This window comes from Spermophilus citellus (assembly GCF_964194105.1).
Source record: "Spermophilus citellus genome assembly, chromosome: 1".
Classification (NCBI taxonomy): domain Eukaryota; kingdom Metazoa; phylum Chordata; class Mammalia; order Rodentia; family Sciuridae; genus Spermophilus; species Spermophilus citellus.
The window spans coordinates 227,149,752-227,170,760 of record NC_138182.1 but is presented as its reverse complement, the minus strand read 5'-3'; the positions used below and the strand labels follow the sequence as shown (position 1 = coordinate 227,170,760).

General features: G+C 36.6%; 1 protein-coding gene and 1 long non-coding RNA gene across 2 annotated transcripts in view; one reads left to right on the top strand and one right to left on the bottom strand.

Moving 5' to 3' along the window:
- The window catches only part of FCHO2 (FCH and mu domain containing endocytic adaptor 2), a 135,698-nt gene that overhangs the window by 59,162 nt on the left and 55,527 nt on the right, over positions 1-21,009 (bottom strand). The gene's annotated exons all lie outside the window — the stretch shown is intronic.
- LOC308644633 lies at positions 7,123-20,774 on the top strand. The gene is made up of 2 exons (XR_014021064.1): positions 7,123-7,204; positions 15,668-20,774. It is a non-coding gene; the product is annotated as an uncharacterized lncRNA (long non-coding RNA).

Here is a 21,009-nt window from a genome sequence, read left to right as displayed (position 1 = left end):
GCAATGGAAGTCAATGGGTACATTTTCAAGCTTGCTCCTATGCCTGAGGAATGTAACAAAGCCACACACCCAGATACCTGAGATGATGAACCAGGCAAGCTAACACATAAAACAGCATAAACTCCAGCTTGTGGTGACATATAAAGGTCATAGAGATTCAAGTTCCAGTTCTACCACTTGCTTGCCAGCTGATCGTCTGTCTTGGACTAGTTACTTTCTTTGAACCCAGGTTCTACATTTGTAAAAGGGGATAACAATAATACCTTTGTCCTGCATGTTTTCTCTAAGTATATCCATACATACAGGTTGTTGTTTTATTTTTCCTTTTGCTAAATGGTTTCAAATTAAGGTACTGACATTAATGACACTTCCTTCAATCAATATCTTCTTTCCAGAGTCCTATGCATGCTAAGTACAAATTACCACTGAGCTACATCCCCAAACAGAGAGTTATGTTGAGGAATTCATAAAGACTTGTAAAAACAATTCCCTCCATCCAGTGGTTCCAAATCTCAACTGATCATCAGAAACTTCTAGTGCAACACTTCTAAGCTCTATCACGTACAGAATCTCATGAAGACTAATAAAATCACAAAACCTTGAGCCCCCACCCATAGTTATCCTATTTGGAAGGTCTGGAGTGCTGCTCTGGAATTTGCATTTTCATGGTCCTGGAATCACACTTTGAGAACTATGGTTTAAGTGGACCCTGGGGCTACTACTATATTTACCTTGGGGTCACATTTGCATTCAGTAAATCTATAAGTGCTCTTCCAATTATACTGTACACACAAATCACCTGGGGATCTTATTAAAATACATATTCTGATTCAATAAGTCTGAATTGGGTTTATAACAATCATCCAGGAGACTTAATGTTGCAGGTTCTCAACCTCTATGCATTAAGTCAGCTGAGGAGTTTTAAAACATAGTGGTTCCCACCCTACATAAATAAAATCAGAATTTCTGTGGCAATGCACAGAAATAACAAGCTAAGGAAAAAAATAATCTAGATACCCAAAGATGGAAAACTAGCAATGAGGCAAATTTGGAAATCAGTCTTATATCAAATAGATTTCAATTATTGCAAAATCTTCCAAATTTTCATCAAGTTCTACAAACACAGAATCTTAGCATTGAAATATAACCTCCTCCAAGTACATTCAAATTCTGACACTGTGCACATACCCCTAGATAGAGTCATATTTTTGTATCCCCTATGATCTTCGCTAGAACCTTGTTTGTACTTTTAATTACAGTACTTACAACAGTAAGCCCTGCCCGTCTCAGTTAATGGCAATCCCAATCTTTCTGTTATGCAGGCTAAAACTTCTGAAGGGATTCTTCCACCCTCTTTTAAACAGCTTTGCTGAGTTGTAATTAACACATAATAAACTATAAAAATGTATTTAAATTATAAAATGTGGTAAATTTTGACATGTGTCACATTTGTGAGTCTACTGCCACAAATAATATAAACCACCACTTCATGCTTGCTCTTTTGTATCCCATTCTACCCATCCCAAGGCAACCACTGACCTGCATAATTATTCACCCATGTTCTTCCATGAATCAATAGTCCATTAATTTTTACTGTTGGGTAGTACCTTACACCGTTATTTGCTTATCCATTCTTCTGTTAAAGGACATTCAGACCATTTCCTATTTGGGGCTATTATAAATAAAACTACAATGAACATTCATATATGTCTTTTCAGGATATGCATTTCCTCTTCTTTTAGGTAAATACGTAGGAGTAGAATGGCTGGATCATATGGTAGGTGTATGTTAAGATTTCTAAGAACCTGCTGGGCTGTTTTCCAGAATGGTTATACCATTTTATATTTACTATCATCAGTGTATATGAGTTCTAGTTCTTCCACATTTTTATGGACTTGATATGGTTGGTCAGTGTTTTTTTTTTTTTAATAATCACGCTCTTAAAGTATATAGTGATGTTAATATGGTTTTAATCTACATACCTCTAATAAATAATGAAGTTCAGAATCTTTTTATTTGCTTATTAGTTATTCATATATTTTCTTTGGTAAAGTGTCTAAAATTTTGGCTTTTTTTGCATTAAAATTTACTTATTATTTTGAAACAAATGTAAAATGCATTATAATATTACTTATAACATTATTTTATATCTATACAGACTCATAGATATTTATTTTATTCTTTGGGTTATAATCCAATATATTCATTACTTATGACTTGTTCAAGTCATTCCAACTTTGGCCACAGGGAGCTCTTTTTAGTCTGTCATCTATGCCCTTCTAAAAATATAAAATTTCTCCCCAAAACCTACAATATTAGAGAAAAAAAAATCTTTTCTGACTTTGAGTTAGACAATTCTTAGATATGACACCAAAAGCATAATATACACAAAATTAAAATTGGGTAAACTGGATTTCATAAAAACTTTTTGTTCTTCAAAAATTACCATTAAAATTAAAAAAGACAATCTATAGACTGAGAGAAAATGTAAACAAAATATGCATCTGGGTGGCTTGTATTCAGAATTAATAGGATTGACAATCCAATTTTAAAATGCTCAAAGGATATGAATTACTCTCTGACAAAGAAAATTATTAACTGGGTATCATAGCAAACATCTGTAATTCCAGATATTGAGGGGGGGATATGGGGTGGTTCGAGGCAGGGGGAACACAAGTTCAAGACCAGTCTGAGCAATTCAATGACACCTGGTCTCAAAACAAGAACTAAACAGGGCTAGGGAGTGGCACAGTGATAGAATAACCCTGAATTCAATCCCCAATACCACAAAAATTAAAATTAAAAAAAAAAAAAACAGTTGGGGCTGGGGTTGTAGCTCAGTGGTAGACCGCTTGCCTAGCATGTGAAAGGCACTGGGTTCGATTCTCAGCATTGCATATAAATGAATAAATAAATAAAGGTCATCAACAACTAAAAGTAATATTTTTAAAAAAGAAAGAAAACAGTTAATGATAGATAAGTACCTGAAAACATGTTCAACACTATTAGTCATTGGGTAAATGTAGATTTAAAAAAAAAAAAAAATCAATGAGGCACTATTATCCTGGCCTATATTCTAAAAGACACTCCTACATACAGGCAAAGGTAGAACCTTCATGCATTGCTGGTGAGAACTGTAAAATGCTACAATTATGTTGGAAAACAGTTTGGCATTATGTTAAAAGTAAAGCATATAGCTATCATAAGAACTAGCCTTTAGTGGGGCACGGTGGCACACGCTTGTATTCCCAGCAGCTCGGGAGGCTGAGACAGGAGAATTGCAAGTTCAAAGACAGCTTCAGCAATGGCGAGGCATTAAGCAACTCAGTAAGACCCTGTCTTTAAATAAAATACAAAAATAGGACTGGGGATGTGGCTCAGTGGTTGAATTTCCCTGATTTCAATCCCCAATACCCACCTCCGCCCCCCCCAAAAAAACCTAGCCTTTCCACTCCTAGAAATCTCTACCCAAGAAATATGAAAACATACAGTCTCATAAAGACTTATATGTTAAAATTCACAGGAGTATTATTCATAATAGCCCCAAACTAGAAACACTGTAAATGTTTATCAACAGGAAAATTACTAAATGTGTTAGTCAGCATTTCATCACTGTGACTAAAATACCTGGCAAGAACAAGTTAGAGGAGGAAAAGTTTATTTTGATTCATGGTTCCAGAAGTCTCTGTCCATAGTTGGTCAATTCCATTACTCTCTACCTGAGGTAAGGCAAACTATTGTGGCAGAAGAGCATGGGGAAGAAAGCTGCTCAACTTTTGGCAGTCAGGAAGAGGAAAGAGACAATTTAAGGATCCAGGGACAAAATATAATCCCCAATGGTACACCCCCCCAAACGACTTCCTCCAGTCTTGCCCCACCCACCTACAGTTATCACTCAGTAATCCATTCAAATCATTAATCCATCAAATACATTAACCTATCAATTAGGTTATACCCCTTATTTAATCATTTTGAATGAATGTTGCTACATTGAACATCATTTCCAATATACCAGCCTTTGGGGAAACATTTTATATCCAAACCATAACACTAAACAAACCCTGGTTATTCCGTACAGCTCATCAGAAAAAAGTAATGATAGATGAAATAATGTGAATAAACCTCAAAAACGTTACCTAAGTGAAAGAAGTCAGATATAAAAAATTACATATTTCATTTATATAAAAAATTCTAGAAAAATCAAAAATAGAGATAGTGGTTGTATGCTTGGAATGACACTATCAAACAGACAAAAGGAAAGTTTTTAGGATGATGGATAATGTTTTAAAACTAAGTTGTGATGACATGTGTGCAACTGTTCAAAATTTCTAAAGCTTATCATATATACTCTCAACAGATACACTTCAGATACCATAAAGAACACCTCAGCCAAGGTTGTGGCTTAGTGGTAGAGCGTTCGCCTAGCATGTGTGAGGTACTGGGTTCGATCCCCGGCACCACATAAAATAAAGGTATTGTGTCCATCTAAAACTATATATACATGTATATGTGTGTGTGTGTATATATATATATAGAGAGAGAGAGAGAGAAAGAGAGAGCGAGAGAGCACATAATGCGCATATATATAAAAATGTAAAAAAAAAAAAGAAGAAGAAGAAGAAGAACTCTTCAATGTGGCAGGCAGAATAATGTCTCCTTTCCCCCAAAGAGGTCCACATATTCACTCCAGAACCTTTGAATATGTTGCATTAGGTTACAAGGCAAAGGGGAATTTAGATTGAAGATGGAATTAACATTAGTAATCAGATGATCTTAAAGCAAGGAGGTTACCCTGGGTTATCAGAGTAGTCCCAATGTAATAAAGAGATATTCAAAAATAGAAAAGGGAAAAAGGAGGGGGAAAGGAGGTTAAAATGATGCAATGTGGGAAGAACTTGGCTAGCCTTTGCTATCTGGAAAATTACAGAAGGGGGCTGCAACCCAAAGAATTTGCACAGCAATAATTTCTAGAAGCTGAAAAAGGTGAAATTCTCCTTTAGAGTCTCCATTATTTAGTCCTGCTGACACATTGATTTTAACAAGTGAGATTTCATGTTAAACTTCTGATCTAAAAAAAAAAAATCACAAGGTAACAAATATGTTCAGTAAAAGTTTAAAAATGAGACCCAAGAGAGGAAAAGTTAGAGGTCTCACATTACCTCATTTCAAAACTTACTAAAAGGTTCAGTCATCAGACTAGTGTGATACTAGCATAAGGATGGAACTGAGATTCCAGAAACAAGTCCATACACCAATACAAGTGATTTTCAACCAAGTGCTACATCAATCCAATTAGAAAAGATTAACCTGTTCAACAAATGGTGCTAGGACAACTGGATATTAATATACAAAATAATGAAGTTAAAACTCTTAAACTGATACTGTATATAAATAAAATAAATAACATATAAATAAATCTTTATGACCTTTAATTTGGTAATGGTTTCTTTAATATGACAGTGAAAGCACAACCAAAACAAATAATAAATTGAACTTCATCAAATAAAAAAACATTTGTTCAGCCGGGTACAGAGCACACACCTGTAATCCCAGCAACTTGGAAAGAGAATCTCTAAGGCAGGAGGATCTCGAGTTCAAAGTCCGCCTCAGCAAAAGCGAGGTGCTAAACAACTCAGTGAGACCCCCGTCTCTAAATAAAATACAAAATAGGGCTGACGATGTGGCTCAGTAGTCAAGTGCCCCAGAGTTCAATCCACATACCCCTCCTCCCCCCAAAAAAAATCTATGCTTTTTTTTTAATGAAGATAAACCATACAATGGAAGAAAATACTTGCAAACTATTATATGATAAGGATCTGGTGTCCTGAATAAACTCTTTGAACTCAACAACAAAAAGAATCTAATTTTAAAATGGGCAAGCTGGTTACAGTGATATGCACCTGTAGTCCCAGCTACTCAGACGGTGAGCAAGATCACATGAACCCAGGAATTCAAGACCAGCCTGGACAACATGGCAAAACCCTACCTTAAAAGGTGGTGGGGCACTGTTACAGTTATCTAATACTTGACAAAGATGCCAAAAATCTATGTTAGAGAAAAGTCTTTTATCAAATGGTGCTGATAAAACTGAATATCCACATATAGAATGAAACTAGAACCCTCTCACCCTGCATGTAAGTCCAATCAAGGTGGATCAAAGACCTTACTTAGTATTAGACCAGAAACTTTGCAACTGATAGAAGAAAACAGAATCAACACTCCAACATATTGGTGCAGGCAGCAACTTCCTTAACAAGATCCCTGAAACTCAAGAAATAAAACCAAGAATCAACAAGTGGGATGCTATCAGATTAAAAAAATCTTCTGAACAGCAAAGGACATGATTAAGAGCATGACAAGAGAGCCTACAGAATAGGAGAAAATATTTGCCAGCCACTCCTCTGATGGGGGGATTAATACCCAGAATACATAAACAACTCAAGAAAACTTAACAGCAAAACAAAACAAAAACCCAATTAATAAATGGACAAAAGAACCAAACAGATATTTCTCAAAGGAAGAAATATAAATGGTCAACAAATATGTGAAAAAATGTTCAATATCCATGGCAATCAGGGAACTGCAAACCAAAACAACACTTTGAGATTCCATCTCAATCCAGTTAGAATGGCATTCTCAAGAACACAAACAATAATAATAAATGCTGGTGAGGATGTGGGGGAAAAGGTACACTCATACACAGCAAAGGAAATGATAAAGAGCATGACAAGAGGCCTACGGGCTGGGACTGCAAATTAGTATAACCACTTTGGAAAGCAGTATGGAGATTCTTGAAGAGATTGGGAATAGAACCACCACATGACCCAGCTATCCCCTGACTTGGTATTCATCCACAAGAATTAAAATCAGCATACTATAGTGATACAGGCACATCAATGTTTGCGAAAGTGTAATTCACAATAGCCAAGCTGTGGAACCAGCCCAGGTATCCATCAATAGACAAATGGGCAAAGAAAATGTGGTTTGTATGCACAATGGAGTTTTACTGGGCTATAAACACGACTAAAATTATGGCACTGCTGGTAAATGAAACTGGAGAACATCATGCTAAGTGAAATATTCCTGACTCAGAAACTCAAATGTCAAATGTTCTCTCATATGCTAAGTAAGGACAGGGGAGTTGGGGTGGCATGGATCTCATAAAAACAGAAAGATGATCAGTGGAGTAAGCAAGGAGACAGAGGTAAGAAGGGGAAAGGGAGGAAACTGGAATTAATTTATTACAGTGAATTTGACCTTTGTGTATATGTATAAAGTCCCAGTTAAAATATAAATAAATAAATTAGAAGGAAGACCAAAGACCAGTAGAGGAGAGGAAGGGGAACAAGGGGAGGGAGGAGGAGAGGGAAAGAAAAAGCACTGGGGACCGAAATGGAGCAAATTATATTTCAAATATGCATCATTACATTGAAATGAACCCCACTATTATGTATAACTACAACATACTAACAAAAGCATGTTTAAAAACAGTAGGTGGAGGAAGGACTTGAAAGAGCACATCACCAAGGAATACATACAAATAGCCAACAAGCACAAAAAAAGATGCTTAGCATCATTATTAGTCTTTAGGGAAATGAAAATCAAAACCACAATAATATCTACTTCACACCCACTAACACAGTTACAATTTAAAAATAAGTAAAAATAATGTTGGCAAGAACATGGGGAAACTGGATCCCTCAACCCTCAGTAGGAATACAAAGTGGAAAAGCTGCTGTAGAAAACAGTTTGGGAATTCCTCAAGGAAGTCAAGCAGAATTATCACTTGAATCAGTAATTATACCTCTAAATATACACCAAAGGGACTAATCAGATGTCCCAACAAAAACTTGTAAATGCCAACATAGGGGGGTTGAAGACTGGAGGAAAATAAATTTAAAAGGTACAAGTGTTCTTTCTCTAGAATTTTATTTTAGAACTAGACAGTGTCATGGCTATACAACATTATGAATGTGCTAGATGCCACTGAGTTATAGACATTAAAATGGCTAAAATGGTAAATTTCACAATAACATACCACGATTTTAAAAAGTGAGAAAGAGGGATAATATGCAGGCCAACGTACCTAGGGTATATACACTGACTTCAGAAACATTCTGAAACAAATTTAAAAAGGAGGAGTGATGGATAGATACAGGGATGGGTGAAAAGATAATAAAGCAAGTATGACAAAATGGAATCTACGTGATTAGTATAGGGTTCTTCACTATAAAACACTTCCAATTAATCTGTATGTTTTAAAGTTCTCATAACAAATTTTGAAGAAAAGTTATGCTTAATATGCATTTACAAACCACAACTCTACCCTGCCCTAATTCCCACCTCCAGAAATTTTCACTTATCTCTTAGATGGGGATAGCTGCAGGAGATACTTGAGGTATTATGTTGAGGAGGTATTATGTTGAGTTCAATATAATTTCTTTTCTCTAGACAATGCCTCCCCCATCCCCACAAGTGATGGGTACATAGCCATGTTTGCACTGCTGATCCTGGCCAGAACTAACTGGACTAAAAGATGACAACTTGATCCAACCTAGACCGATCACATTCTTTCTCAAAAATATTTGGGAAAGGACCAAAAATTTGAATTAATTCTGAGCTCTAGCTTCAATCAAGGAACCTGGTTAATACAATAAGTCAAAAAAATGTAGAAATTAATGTGAAGTCACATTATATCATGCTTACATTAATGCCACTGTAAAAATAAAAACATTTTGTAAAGAAAATAAAGCAGTAGAAGTCAAGAAGGAAAGAGAGGAAAATGATACATTACTTTCCTACTACTTGTTTCATCCTACTACTTAGGTTTCATTCTGAGGCCTGTCTATATTCTTCATTTTTGGATCCTTGGGATACCTCAGTTTTTTTCCAATAATTTCCTTATAATGCAAACTGGCTGGAGTTAACTTCTTTTATATATTGTGAAAACAAGTAAAACCCTGACCTTGTTACTATAAAGACAACTTTTCTTCTGATCATTTACATGTAAAATTATTATAAACTTAGGTATTTTATTGTTCTATTTTGTTGCCAAAATGTTTGCACATTTATTAATATATTTAATGGCTGCCTCAAATTAATGAAGCAAGCATTCTTTGAACACAGCGTGCACAACAAACCTTAATCTTTACTTCACAACTTAGAATTATTATTATGAGGATCGATTACTGTTTTGTGATACACATGTAGGTGCAGCTGGTGCAGAATAAATGATTTCTAAACAGAATCTGCTTTATGACAAAAGTTTTGTCAGCAGCTAGTCTTATGACATACCATACACTACTATAATAAATAAGACATGTATTCTCTAGCACATGGGTGAGCAAACTTCTTATGTAAAGAGCCGGATCTCAGACTTTGTGGGCCACAGGGTCTGTTACAACTACTCACCTCTGCTACTAGAGTGCAAAAGCAGCAATAGACAATACAATAAATAAATTCAAATAAAATTCTATTTTATGTACACTGAAATCTAAATTTCATGTAATGTTGATATTCTTAACAATTTTTCCCCTTGATCATTTACAAATATAAAACCCATTCTCTGCTCATAAGCCTCACAAAAAATAGACAGAACTTCCATGTTTGGTGGTGCATGCCTGTAATCCCAGCAGCTCGGGAGGATGAGGTAGGAGAATTGTGAGTTCAAAGCCAGCCTCAGCAACTCAGTGAGGCACTTAACAACTCAGCCAAACCCTATCTCTAAATAAAATATGTTAAAAAGGGCTGGGGATGTGGCTCAGTGGGTAAGCATGCCTGGGTTCAATCCTCAATACTAAAAAATAAATAAATAAATAAAATTATATATATATATATATAATTTTTTTAATTCAGTTTCTATGTCTACCCTAGGTAGAATGGGAAACACAGATGAAGCTGTACTCCTTCACTAGAATAGAGCTTTTTTTAAAAAATATATTTTTAGTTGTAGCTAGACACAATACCTTTGTTTTATTTTTTATATGGTGCTGAGGATCGAACACAGGGCCTCGCTCATGCTAGGCGAGCGCTCTACCGTTGAGCCATAAATCCAGCCCCGGAGTAGAGCTTTTTGATGTTCTTTGCTCTATGAGCACTCCTATTTTACTCTCCCATTGGTACCAATCTAGATTATCCTCTTCCCTAAAATCATTCTTCTTTTTTATCTTTTGCTAGTCATTTCCCCATTTCTATCTAATAGTAAAACCAATCAATCTAATCACAGCATATCTTGTAAGGGTAGTGTTTCTTTATTCATTTCTTTTCTCTTTATTTTATTTTATTTTTATTTTTATTTATTTATTTAGTTGGTGCTGGGGATTGAATACAGGGCCTCATATATGCTAAGCATGTACTCTACCATTGAGTTACACCTCTAGCCCCTCTTCTAGATATTTTTAAATTTTCTTTCTGTTTTTAGCCATTTTTAGATTTTTTTTTCTTTAATGTTTTTGTTTTTTGCTTCTCTGGTTTCAAACAACTTAAAAAAAAATCTGGGTAGGAATGGGATAAGGAGGTTCTTGTTTTTGCTTCTCTGGTTTCAAACAAATTTTGTAAAAAGATGGGTAGGGATAGGAGTAGGAGGCTTTATATGTCTGCATTATACCAAAGCTTCAAGAGGTTTAATAAGATGATCACTATATGATATTTTTAAAACATCATTTGCTTTGTGCTATAATTTATAATAATATACCTAATATAGAGGCTAATATATTCCTAATATCTAAACTAATACATTAATTTTAGGTTAGTCTGACCACATGAATCTCATTTTCCTCTTTTCCCTGGTAACTAATTTGTTTTTTATGTCCTCCTATTTATATCTTTAATTTGAAAGATCTAAATCTTTAAATTCCTTGAAGACTAAAATGGAAGCTATAAACCTATATTGTCATGTAATGAAAATATAGATAACCTTTCAAAAAACCCTTTTATTTAAACATACTATATTCTGGTTCACTAATTTTTTACTTTCTTTAAGTTACTTATGCTCTTATTTCTTATAAATGGAAACTTGTGGAACTTTTATGAAAACATGTACAATTAGAAGATCATAAAGCTAGCAGAATGACTGTAAAATAGTAAACATCAAAAATATGGAGCTTAATCACTTAGGAAATAAAATACATGAGAATGTCCAGGACTACTAGTATAAGATCACTAGAAAATAAAAAGATATCTAAAATTAGAAAACACCTGTTTCTTTATGATTCTTTCAGACTGCAGGTGCTTTGGTATTCAAAGCATTCATTTACAACAACTCAAATTACAGAGGAACCAGGTAGTACTACACTTCAAAAATGATGACAATAATAAATACATAAGATATCACTACTTATAATAAGTAGTATAATAGTATCTCCATAAGTAGGGGAAATTTTTTTTAATGTTCTCCAAGTACTTAACTTACACAGAATTGAAAAGATAAAGTGAAAGGTTACACTGTGCAACAGGTGACTGACTAAAGATTCTTTAGCACCAGAAAAGTAAAACTTTTAAGTATATAAATTTTAAAATCTGGGTCTCATAGTTTTTTGTTAAAATATGTGGCATATAGAACTAAAATTAGTTTAAGAAGGAATTTGTCCACCAGAGGGGGCCCTTACAAAAAAAAAAAAAAGGAAAAATAAAATACTAACAGAAATCAATAGTATGAACAACCGAATGACAAAATCCTTAAAGTCCATGAATTTTACACAATCACATGCAAAATTCTGTGAATGTTATTTTTCTGAAAAACACCAAATTTCTATCATTGCAATGGGCCCCTGGACTTAAATGACCAAACACATGAAAGAGCTATAACTAGTTACTCACAGCAATTCAAGCAAAGAAATTAATATTTGTCCCTTTCCACTCTACTCCATACTACCCTCTTTTATTAAAAGCCAGTCACCTACATACACAATGTCAACAGTCATTCTGAAACAGTCACCTAACTCTGGGTTTAGTGATTCTGGGAAAATCCATGTTATCACTATTCTTGGCTTCCCTCTTACTTCCTACCATCTACTTACATGAAATAGTTTCTATATGTCTTGGTATATCTTGAGATCAGTAAAATAAAATGTATGAAGAAAAAATATCTATCATTAGCTAACTATTAATCCAGAATGTATCTGTTTTTGAAAATAACATTTACTGAATACTTAATAACATTATTTCATGTAAACCTCATGATAACTCCATGATGCAGAATCTACTGCCTATCCTCACTTTATAGATGAGGGCACTGAGACTTAAAGGTCTCAATGATGGTAAAGAGCAAACTACAAACTACAGCACTGAACCAAAGACAAGAAAACACATATGATCTACACATCCAGAATTTAAAGAGTCAGGCAGTTAGCCAAAAGACAATTCCTGATATACAGTCATTTTAAATACCCAATCAACAGAAGAAAATTTATAAAATAACTGTATTTGTTGAGTCTTTCATAGACAATGTATAAGTAGGTAGGCAGGTAGGTCATTTTGAAGAATAAGAATTCAACAATTCCCGTATATTCAGTTAGTCAAATTTTTCAGAACTGACAAAACTTTAATTCACTTGTTAATCTGTATTAAATGAAATTAGTGGCATGTTTTCAGAAATTCCAATATATTTCTTTTTTTTTTAATTTATTTTTTTATTTTAGTTCTCGGCGGACACAACATCTTTGTTGGTATGTGGTGCTGAGGATCGAACCCGGGCCGCACGCATGCCAGGCGAGCGCGCTACCGCTTGAGCCACATCCCCAGCCCCCCAATATATTTCTCCATGTAAAAAAAAATGGTTTGGGACTAAATTATTCTTAAGATCCCATTAAGCAATAAAATTCCATGACTGCAAAAAAACTGAATTATATGACTTTTCCCCTCTAGTTTGATTTATCTCTGCCTCCTAAATGGATGTTTCTGATTATATAAATATGAATAATATGACTAAGCACTATAACTCAAAACACATATACAAACTACCCAGTTTTAAAAGGTTGTATTTTGGGGGTATGGTATCTTTTATACTTTGTACACTGATTTTATGATGTACTATATAGAAGTTATTTTAAATGTCTATTCAGAAATATTTCCACCATGATCTGGGCATGTGGCCTATACTGACAAGTTATATCCCACTATCCTAAACATAGGGATGGATTCAAAGACAGGCATGTAATAAATAATATGCTGACACTAGGAAAAACAAGGGTTTTCTCCTACTTGGAGTCTCAATTGAATTAATTTAGGATTGGGGCTACTTATGCCTTCCTTCCCAGCAATAGGAAGAAAAATCTAATAGTAGCTTAAGGAAATGAAGCCAAACAGAGACAAGAAGAAATGAGAAAAAAAAGAATAAAGTCAGGAAGACATTAATCTGGCCCCTGAATTCATTCCTGCCCTTCCTTCAAAGCATGGAATTTTTGCTTAAGCAAGAAGTCTCTACTGAAGTAACTCAGATGACAGGTTTCAACATGAGTGCCAACCCTCAATATTGGCAGTGACTGCCTGCAGCATTGTGATGAGAGGGATTCTAAAGTCTTGTCTAGAAAAAGAATGCAATGAGCTAACAGTGGTATCTGTGTAGTAAGTCTGCACAAATGCCACCACATACATGTTAGCCCTTAATGGAGCAGTGTCTAAGAAAATAACACTGGCATATAAGCAAAAGATGGGGAAAAAAAAACCCCAAGAAGCCAAAATGGAATGGAAAAAATTACATGAGGGAAGGGATAAAATACCACCAAAAAAATGCCAACAAATTAAAAATTGGCATAACATTTTAATGTCCCAATTATTCTCCCATTTAACAGTTTAAGAAAACACTAATCTATTTCAATTTCATTCTCTGGATTTTTTTTTTCTTTTTGCTTAAATACACTCTGGATCTTTTGTGACCCAAAGGGGGAAAAAATAAGGCTTATCAGTTTAGGTTTCTGCTTCATCTCAAATCCCATGATTTCAGGCATTTTTCTAACTGAAATTTTATTGAGATAAATGTGGATTCACATACAGTTGTAAAAAAATAATACTGAGCAATCCTTGTTCAGTTTTTAACAATAATACAATTTCTACAAAACTACAGTATGTCACAACCAGAACACTAACAGACACAATCTGACAAATCTTATTCCTATTTCCATCTATAGCACATTTTAACTAGCTAATACATCTTTGCTTTAATTCTATCAACTCTTCTAAATACTCTTTTTTTAAATATTTTAAAAGTATATTTATTTGCTCTAAAATACATGATTAAGCATGAATATTTATCTCATAAAAATATATTTTAAAATGATGTAAATATATGTATTTTGTGCCACATACTGCTAATAGGTATCTTACACTTATTCTTGCTATTTTCTTTGATAACTCTGAGTTTGAGAAGGGTATCTCTCACCTTCCTGATCTCTTGGCTAGATGGTAGCTACTCGCCATCATGTAGTGAGAAATAATCTAAGGTTTCTGCTCAAGTTTTGTTTTCCTAACTTAGTTAAGTTTCTTAAGTTAACATAAGTTCCTAACTTAAAGGTAAAACTGTGTCTGGAGTTGAAACCAACCCTTGAATACTGTTGAGTCACTGAATGAGCAGTAGACACTGGCTTTTCCTGGCTACATTGTTCTCGTTCTTAAAAAGTACACTGAGATTTTAAGAGAAAAATTATGGCTGTTTATTATTATTTGCAACTATACAGATACATTTTAAAAAATAAATTGAAGCTTAACATATATTCTTTGTAGACCATAGATGACATGACATGCTGTGGCCATTTTTTTTCAAAATTTTCAAATATTATAGCTGTATTAAACAATAGTCCTACTAGATCTCCTCCTGCATGTGGTAGTTCTGGCAAGGGATGGTATCTCCCTGTCCTATATGTAGCCCGAACCTAGCTTCTGCTACTGCTGTCTTGGTTTTTTTTTTTAATTTTTTTATTAGTTGCTCAAAACATTACAATGATCTTAACATATTGTACATTTGATTCAAATGGGGTATGTAATCTTATTTTTCCACATGTACAGATTGCAGGATCACATTGGTTATACAGCCACTTTTATACATAGGGCCATACTAGATACTCTTTATAAAAATTCTATTTTAATAGACACCTACCCCATTGGTGCCATAGTTGTCCCCAGATAGAGGAACTAGGTGTGTAGAATCAAGGGTCTCAGCGTGTATAGCAGGGGACTTACCAAATGGCCAAGGGTGTTCTGACTTCCTGAGTTCGGTTTCCTTTTTCTCAAAGTTGAGCAACTGATGGAGCACCTTGTACAGTTCAGGGAGAGAAGGTGGGAGTTCCCTGAATAATACTAACAGACACAATCTGACTCTTTTAAATACTCTTTATAAAAATTCTATTCGTTCCTCAATTTTTTTAACCTAGACTTTACTTATAATTTAATCTCTTTAAAAGGAGCTTTTAGGTTTCATGCTATTCTTTATTTATGTATATTTCACTATCACTATCCTCATTCTATTTATCTATAATTTAGATATAATTTATTTATAATATAATTCGATTTATCTATAATTAGTTCTATTGTAATTTTTTCCCAACAAATTGGTCTTGGGATCAAGAATCCTGGAATTGAAGAATCATGGGCTCTGGGACAGGAGTTCCCTGTGTTTCTCCTTTGCTAGCAAAGTAACAAAACTTTTTCCTTTTTCTTAAAACCTTGTCTTCAGTATTGGATTGGCATCAAGGACAAGGATCAAGCTTTCTGTTAAAATTTGGCTACCGCAGCAGGACCACGCAGTAATCACACCCCCCATCCCGGCCCCTGTCTACCCACTCCAGCTTTCTTGGGCAGGTCTGGCACTCCAAGCAACCTCCACTTCCATGCTGAGGATACAAGGTGGCTGGTGAATTTCTTGAGAGTTGACTGCTGGAAAAATTGGGAGACGGTGAGTTTGCCTTGGATCAAACCAAAGGAGCTGTTCTGTGAGTTAACAGAGGGGCTGAGGAACTACAGAAGTCTTTTTGCTTCAGGGAACTCCCACCTTCTCTCCCTGAACTGCATAAGTTGCTCCATCAGTTGCTTGACTTTGAGAAAAAGGAAACTGAAATCAGAAAAAGTCAGGACACCATTAGCCATTTGGTTAAGTCCTCTGCTATGCAACGCCGAGACCCTTGTTCTACAAACCTAGTTCCTCTTTGTGGGAACATCTGTTCCCTCTTTCTGGGGACAACTGTGGCATTAGTGGGGTAGAAGTCACAGTTCAGCGGGACTTGAGAACCTAGGGATATTTACTCCCTTTTGATCTGTTCTAGGTTTTCATCTGTTTATTGGCCTTGAGTTTGGGAATTTCTCTATCTGCCTGTGTGTTGTTGTTTGTATTCATTATTGGCCCATTTAAGACATGAGCAACACTGCATCAATTTCTTCTGATGGTCCCTTGAGAAAGATCCTGGCTGACTGGGCCATGTATAGCTATAAACCTATAACTAAGAAAAAGATATTATGTGCATCATATATGTGTGTGTGTGTGTGTGTGTGTGTGTGTGTGTACATACATACATATATAAAATATATATGGAGAAAAATATGGTGTTTTACTGAAGTCTGGCCAATGTACGTTCTGTAAGGGGAAGAAAGGTGGCCATTGTCTGGTACTCTGAAATACAATATGATATTACAGTTAGTTGGAGCTGTTCTGCCAGAGGAAAACGAGAAGAAATCCCATATATGCAGGCTTTTATGTTGCTACATAATAAGGAGTCTGAATGTCCAGGGACTAAGTTGATGGTTCATAGAAAGGCACAGCCTCTAGTGTGTGAGGACAGCAGAAAGTCAACAGAGACAGTTGAGGAGGATTTGATAAACTTTAATATAACAAACAATCCTACTTCTAACCTAGTACCTGACCAGCCAGCTGGTCTGGCACCACCTCTGGCTCCCACTAGCTCTCTTAGTCCCATAGGGAGCCATCCACATGAAGGGAAGGTGGAAGAAGAGGGGCTCCCACTATTAGCATCATCATGCTATGACTCAGGGTCAGGGTTGGTCTCCCCATCTAAAACCTGCCAGGGTATTCTTTCTGGCTGGCGAGCACCCATTGCCAGGGCAGGTCAATTCCCCCTAAGGCAATACCTCATCAGCATAAATGCACAGGGGCAACCAACAGGTTATCAATGGACTTACAGTCCCTTCTTAACCTCTGACTTGATTAACTGGGAAAATCTGAACCCAACCTGTCAAGAAGATTCACAAAAAATGGCTGAGTTATTTACTACCATTTTGCTACTCACTGCCCCACCTGGGCAGATATACAGACTCTGCTTAGTATGTTACTCACAGCTGATGAGCACCAAATAGTGATAGATAGGGCAAGGGAAGACGCTCAGAGGCTCCATGATGAGGATCCCAATCACAGAAGCTATTCCTATAAGGGAGCCCAATGGGGACACATAAATGGCAGCAGACAGCAAAATGATTAAACATTATCAGAAAGTCTTTTGGTGGGACTCAGAAGAGGAGTACCCAAGCAGAAAAGTTTAAGATTCAGGAATTACAACAAAAGATCAATGAGAAACCATTAGAATTTTTAGAGCGAGTTTATTAGGCATACAGGAAATACACAGATACAGAAGCCCCTGAAAACCTTCACATGGTCAATATAACTTTCAATGGGCAAAGTGCTCCATATATAAAGAAAGAGGAAACTTTAGCAGGTGGAAGGGGCAATTGGTATGAACCCCTCACAGCTGGTTGATATTGCCTTCAAGGTATACAATTCCAGAGAGGAACAGAAACAAAAATCAGTTTGTGTTTTACTGGCAACCCCTGCAAAAGGGAGCCTTAAGAAAATCCAAAGGAAGGAACAGGAATAGGAGCCGAAGCAAAACCAACATGCCTACTGTAAGGAGGAAGAAAATTGGAAAAAGAACTGTCCAAGGAAGCAAAGGTTCCCAGAACCAGATCACACCCCAGAAAAGGAAATTGTTTCCCAAATCCAAGGCTCCAGGCCTTGTTGGAGGCCTCTATACCATTAGCCCCAAAAGAGCCCCAGGTACAAATGACAGTGGGGACCCTGTTGAACACTGATGCCAGTTATTTTGTTGTAAATACTAAATTGACCTCCTTAAGCATTAACATGCTGGCAGTAGTTGTAGTGACAGGCTGCACTGAGCATCATCCATTGCTCCAGCCCCTTGAATGTAAACTGAAAGAAAAAAAATTAAGGCATAATTTTTTGTATATGCCAGATTGCCTGATCCCTCTCCTGGGATGAGATCTGTTATATTAATTAAATGCACAGATAACATTCTCACTCAAAAAGCAACAGCTTCATCTATAAGTACCTCCTGAAATGTACTCTGGCTCCAGCTTTTTTGCTTGCTAACCAGGAAAAGGAAACTGAACCCATCCCATTGAAGGTCATCAGAAAAGTGAGTAAAACTATATGGACTGATGGGATTCCAGGCAGGGCCATTAATGTTACTCCCATCAAGACCTTGCTTAAGGAAGGGGTAGCCTGCCTCCAAAAAAAAGAAAAAGAAAAAAGTACCCCCTTAAAAGAGTCACTAATAAGAATTCAGCCACTTCTAGATAAGTTTTTGAAATGGGTTGATTCATCCTTGTCAGTCCCCCTACATTATGCCTATCCTGCCCTGTTAAGAAACCTCACACGGATGAGTACCAATCTGTGGAAGACTTGAGAACTACAAAAAATATTATTCAGGACATTCATCACAGTACCTAATCCATACATCCTGTTGACTACAATGCCAGGTAACTCTGCCTACTGGTTCACTGAATTTAAAGGATGCATTCTTTGTATCCCTCAGGAAAGAAAGTCCCAATTACTATTTGCTTTTGAATGGCAAGACCCAAATATCAAAGTAACTACTCAGAATTGCTGGCTGTCCTACCTTAGGGATTTAAAAACTCCTACTCAATTTAATGAATGGCTGCCAAAAGCCTTGCAAGGGCTACAGCTGCATCAGGGAATCCTCTTACAATATGTGGATGACCTGCTTTTAGCTAGCCCAGACTATAAACATTGTCTTTCAAATACTATTGCTGCTCTAAACCATCTAGCCTCATGCGGATATAAGGTGTCCACTAAAAAGGACCAAATTTGCAAACAAGTCACTTACCTGGGATTTCAGATTAGGCAAAGAACCCAAAGTCTGATGCCAGACCAAAAGCAGACAATCTTAAGCTTTAGGAAACCCAGAAACCAGAGGCTGTTAGTGGGTTCCTGGGGAAGGCAGGATTCTACTGTATCTGGATCCCTAACTTTGGACTAATAGCAAAGTCCTTGTATGAGGCACTAAAAGGAACAGAAACAGAACCTTTGATTTGGATCCCAGAATGCCAAGCTGCTTTTAAGAAGTTGTTATGGTTTGGATGTGAAGTGTCCCTCCAAAAGCTCACGTGTGAGACAATGCAAGAAGGTTCAGAGGAGAAATGTCTGAGTTGTAAGAGTCTTAACCCAATCAGTGATTTAATCCTCTGATAGGGATTAACTGAGTGGTAACTGCAGTGGTAGGATGTGGCTGGAGAAGTAGGGATTGAGGCTATGGGGTATAGATTTTGTATCTGGAAAGTGAAGTCTCTCTCTCTGCTTCCTAATCATCATGATGTGAGCTGCTTCCCTCTGCCATCCTCTCCCAACCATGATGTTCAGCCTCACCTCAAGTCCTAAGGAATGGAGCTGGCCTTCTATAGACTAAGACCTTGGAAACTGTGAGCCCTCAAATAAACTCTTCCTCCTCTATAATTGTGCTGGTCAGATCCTTTAGTCACAGTAGCGAAAAAGCTGACTAAAACAGAAGTTAAAATATAGCCTCATGATAGCCCGTGCCTTGGGACTTACCAAGGAATTCAGATTCTACATGCATGAGAAACAAGGCACAGCCCTTGGAGTTCCCTTACAGACACTAGGAGATATACCACAACCAGTGGCCTATTTATCAAAACAGCTAGACCCCTGTAAGGATGGCCTTAGGCATGAGCCTAAGCAAATCCATTTTAAAACTCCAGTTTGAAACCTGCAGTCTCACCAGGCATGCCTAATGGAGCCCTACACTTTGGACCTCAGGCACAAACAAATCACTTCTCTCCACCCTGACAAATTCAGAGTGAAGTCTCTAGCATGTGGTCCTCGATAAGGCAGAAAGGCAAGAAAATCAGGGTGGGGACCACCAAACCAGATGCTTTAACCCCAGGGTAAATGACGTTGGTGGCAGCTGATAGGGATTCAAAGGGGTGGTCAAAAGTCCCCAAATTTAGTATAAATAAGGGAGCAAATGAACAGACATTCAGCCAGCCCACACTGATGCCCTCACATGAAGAGTCTGATGAGGACCTGGAATGACATCCCAACTCTTCTCATCATTTGCCTGATCCTCTGATCTTCCTCACCGCTCTCAAATTCTACAGCCACATCTTGACCCTGCAACTTCTCCCTACAACCTTCTCCTCAACTGGCCATCAGCTCCACCCCAGGAGAAGCCTGCCTTGGTTCCTGATCTGATCACCACGGTCTGAGAAGTATACATCTGTGGGACTCAAAAGCCTAAGGCTTGAGACTTTTGATCTGACACTTGAACTTAGCATGCAGAGGGATGTCTGGTATGAGCCTGTCATGATTAAGTGTGTTTGCAGTGCTTAGAATTAATCTAGAATTGTCTGCTTTAAATTTAATTAATTTAAAACTATTTTCTATGAATTGATTATGTTTATTGTAGTGCTTAGCATTAAGGATTGTCATTTTTCTTGATTAAGAACCTATAGAGTGAAACTGTATTGAGTGATCTGAGTGAATAACATTGACAAAGGCAGAAGCACATGGACATTCTTTATTTCTTCCCCCTCAACTGCATAAATTGCCCCTTTTGCCATTGCGACAATCACAGAGCCCTAGGTGGCCCTCCTGCCTGTAGCCAGCAGTTGCCACTTGTGATTTGCTATAGGAAACTGAAAAGTTCACTCTAGAACAACCCATCACTATATTTGTCCCCCACCAAGTCTTGGTCCTACTAGAACAGAAGGGTGGCTACTGGCTGACTGCTGGGAAAA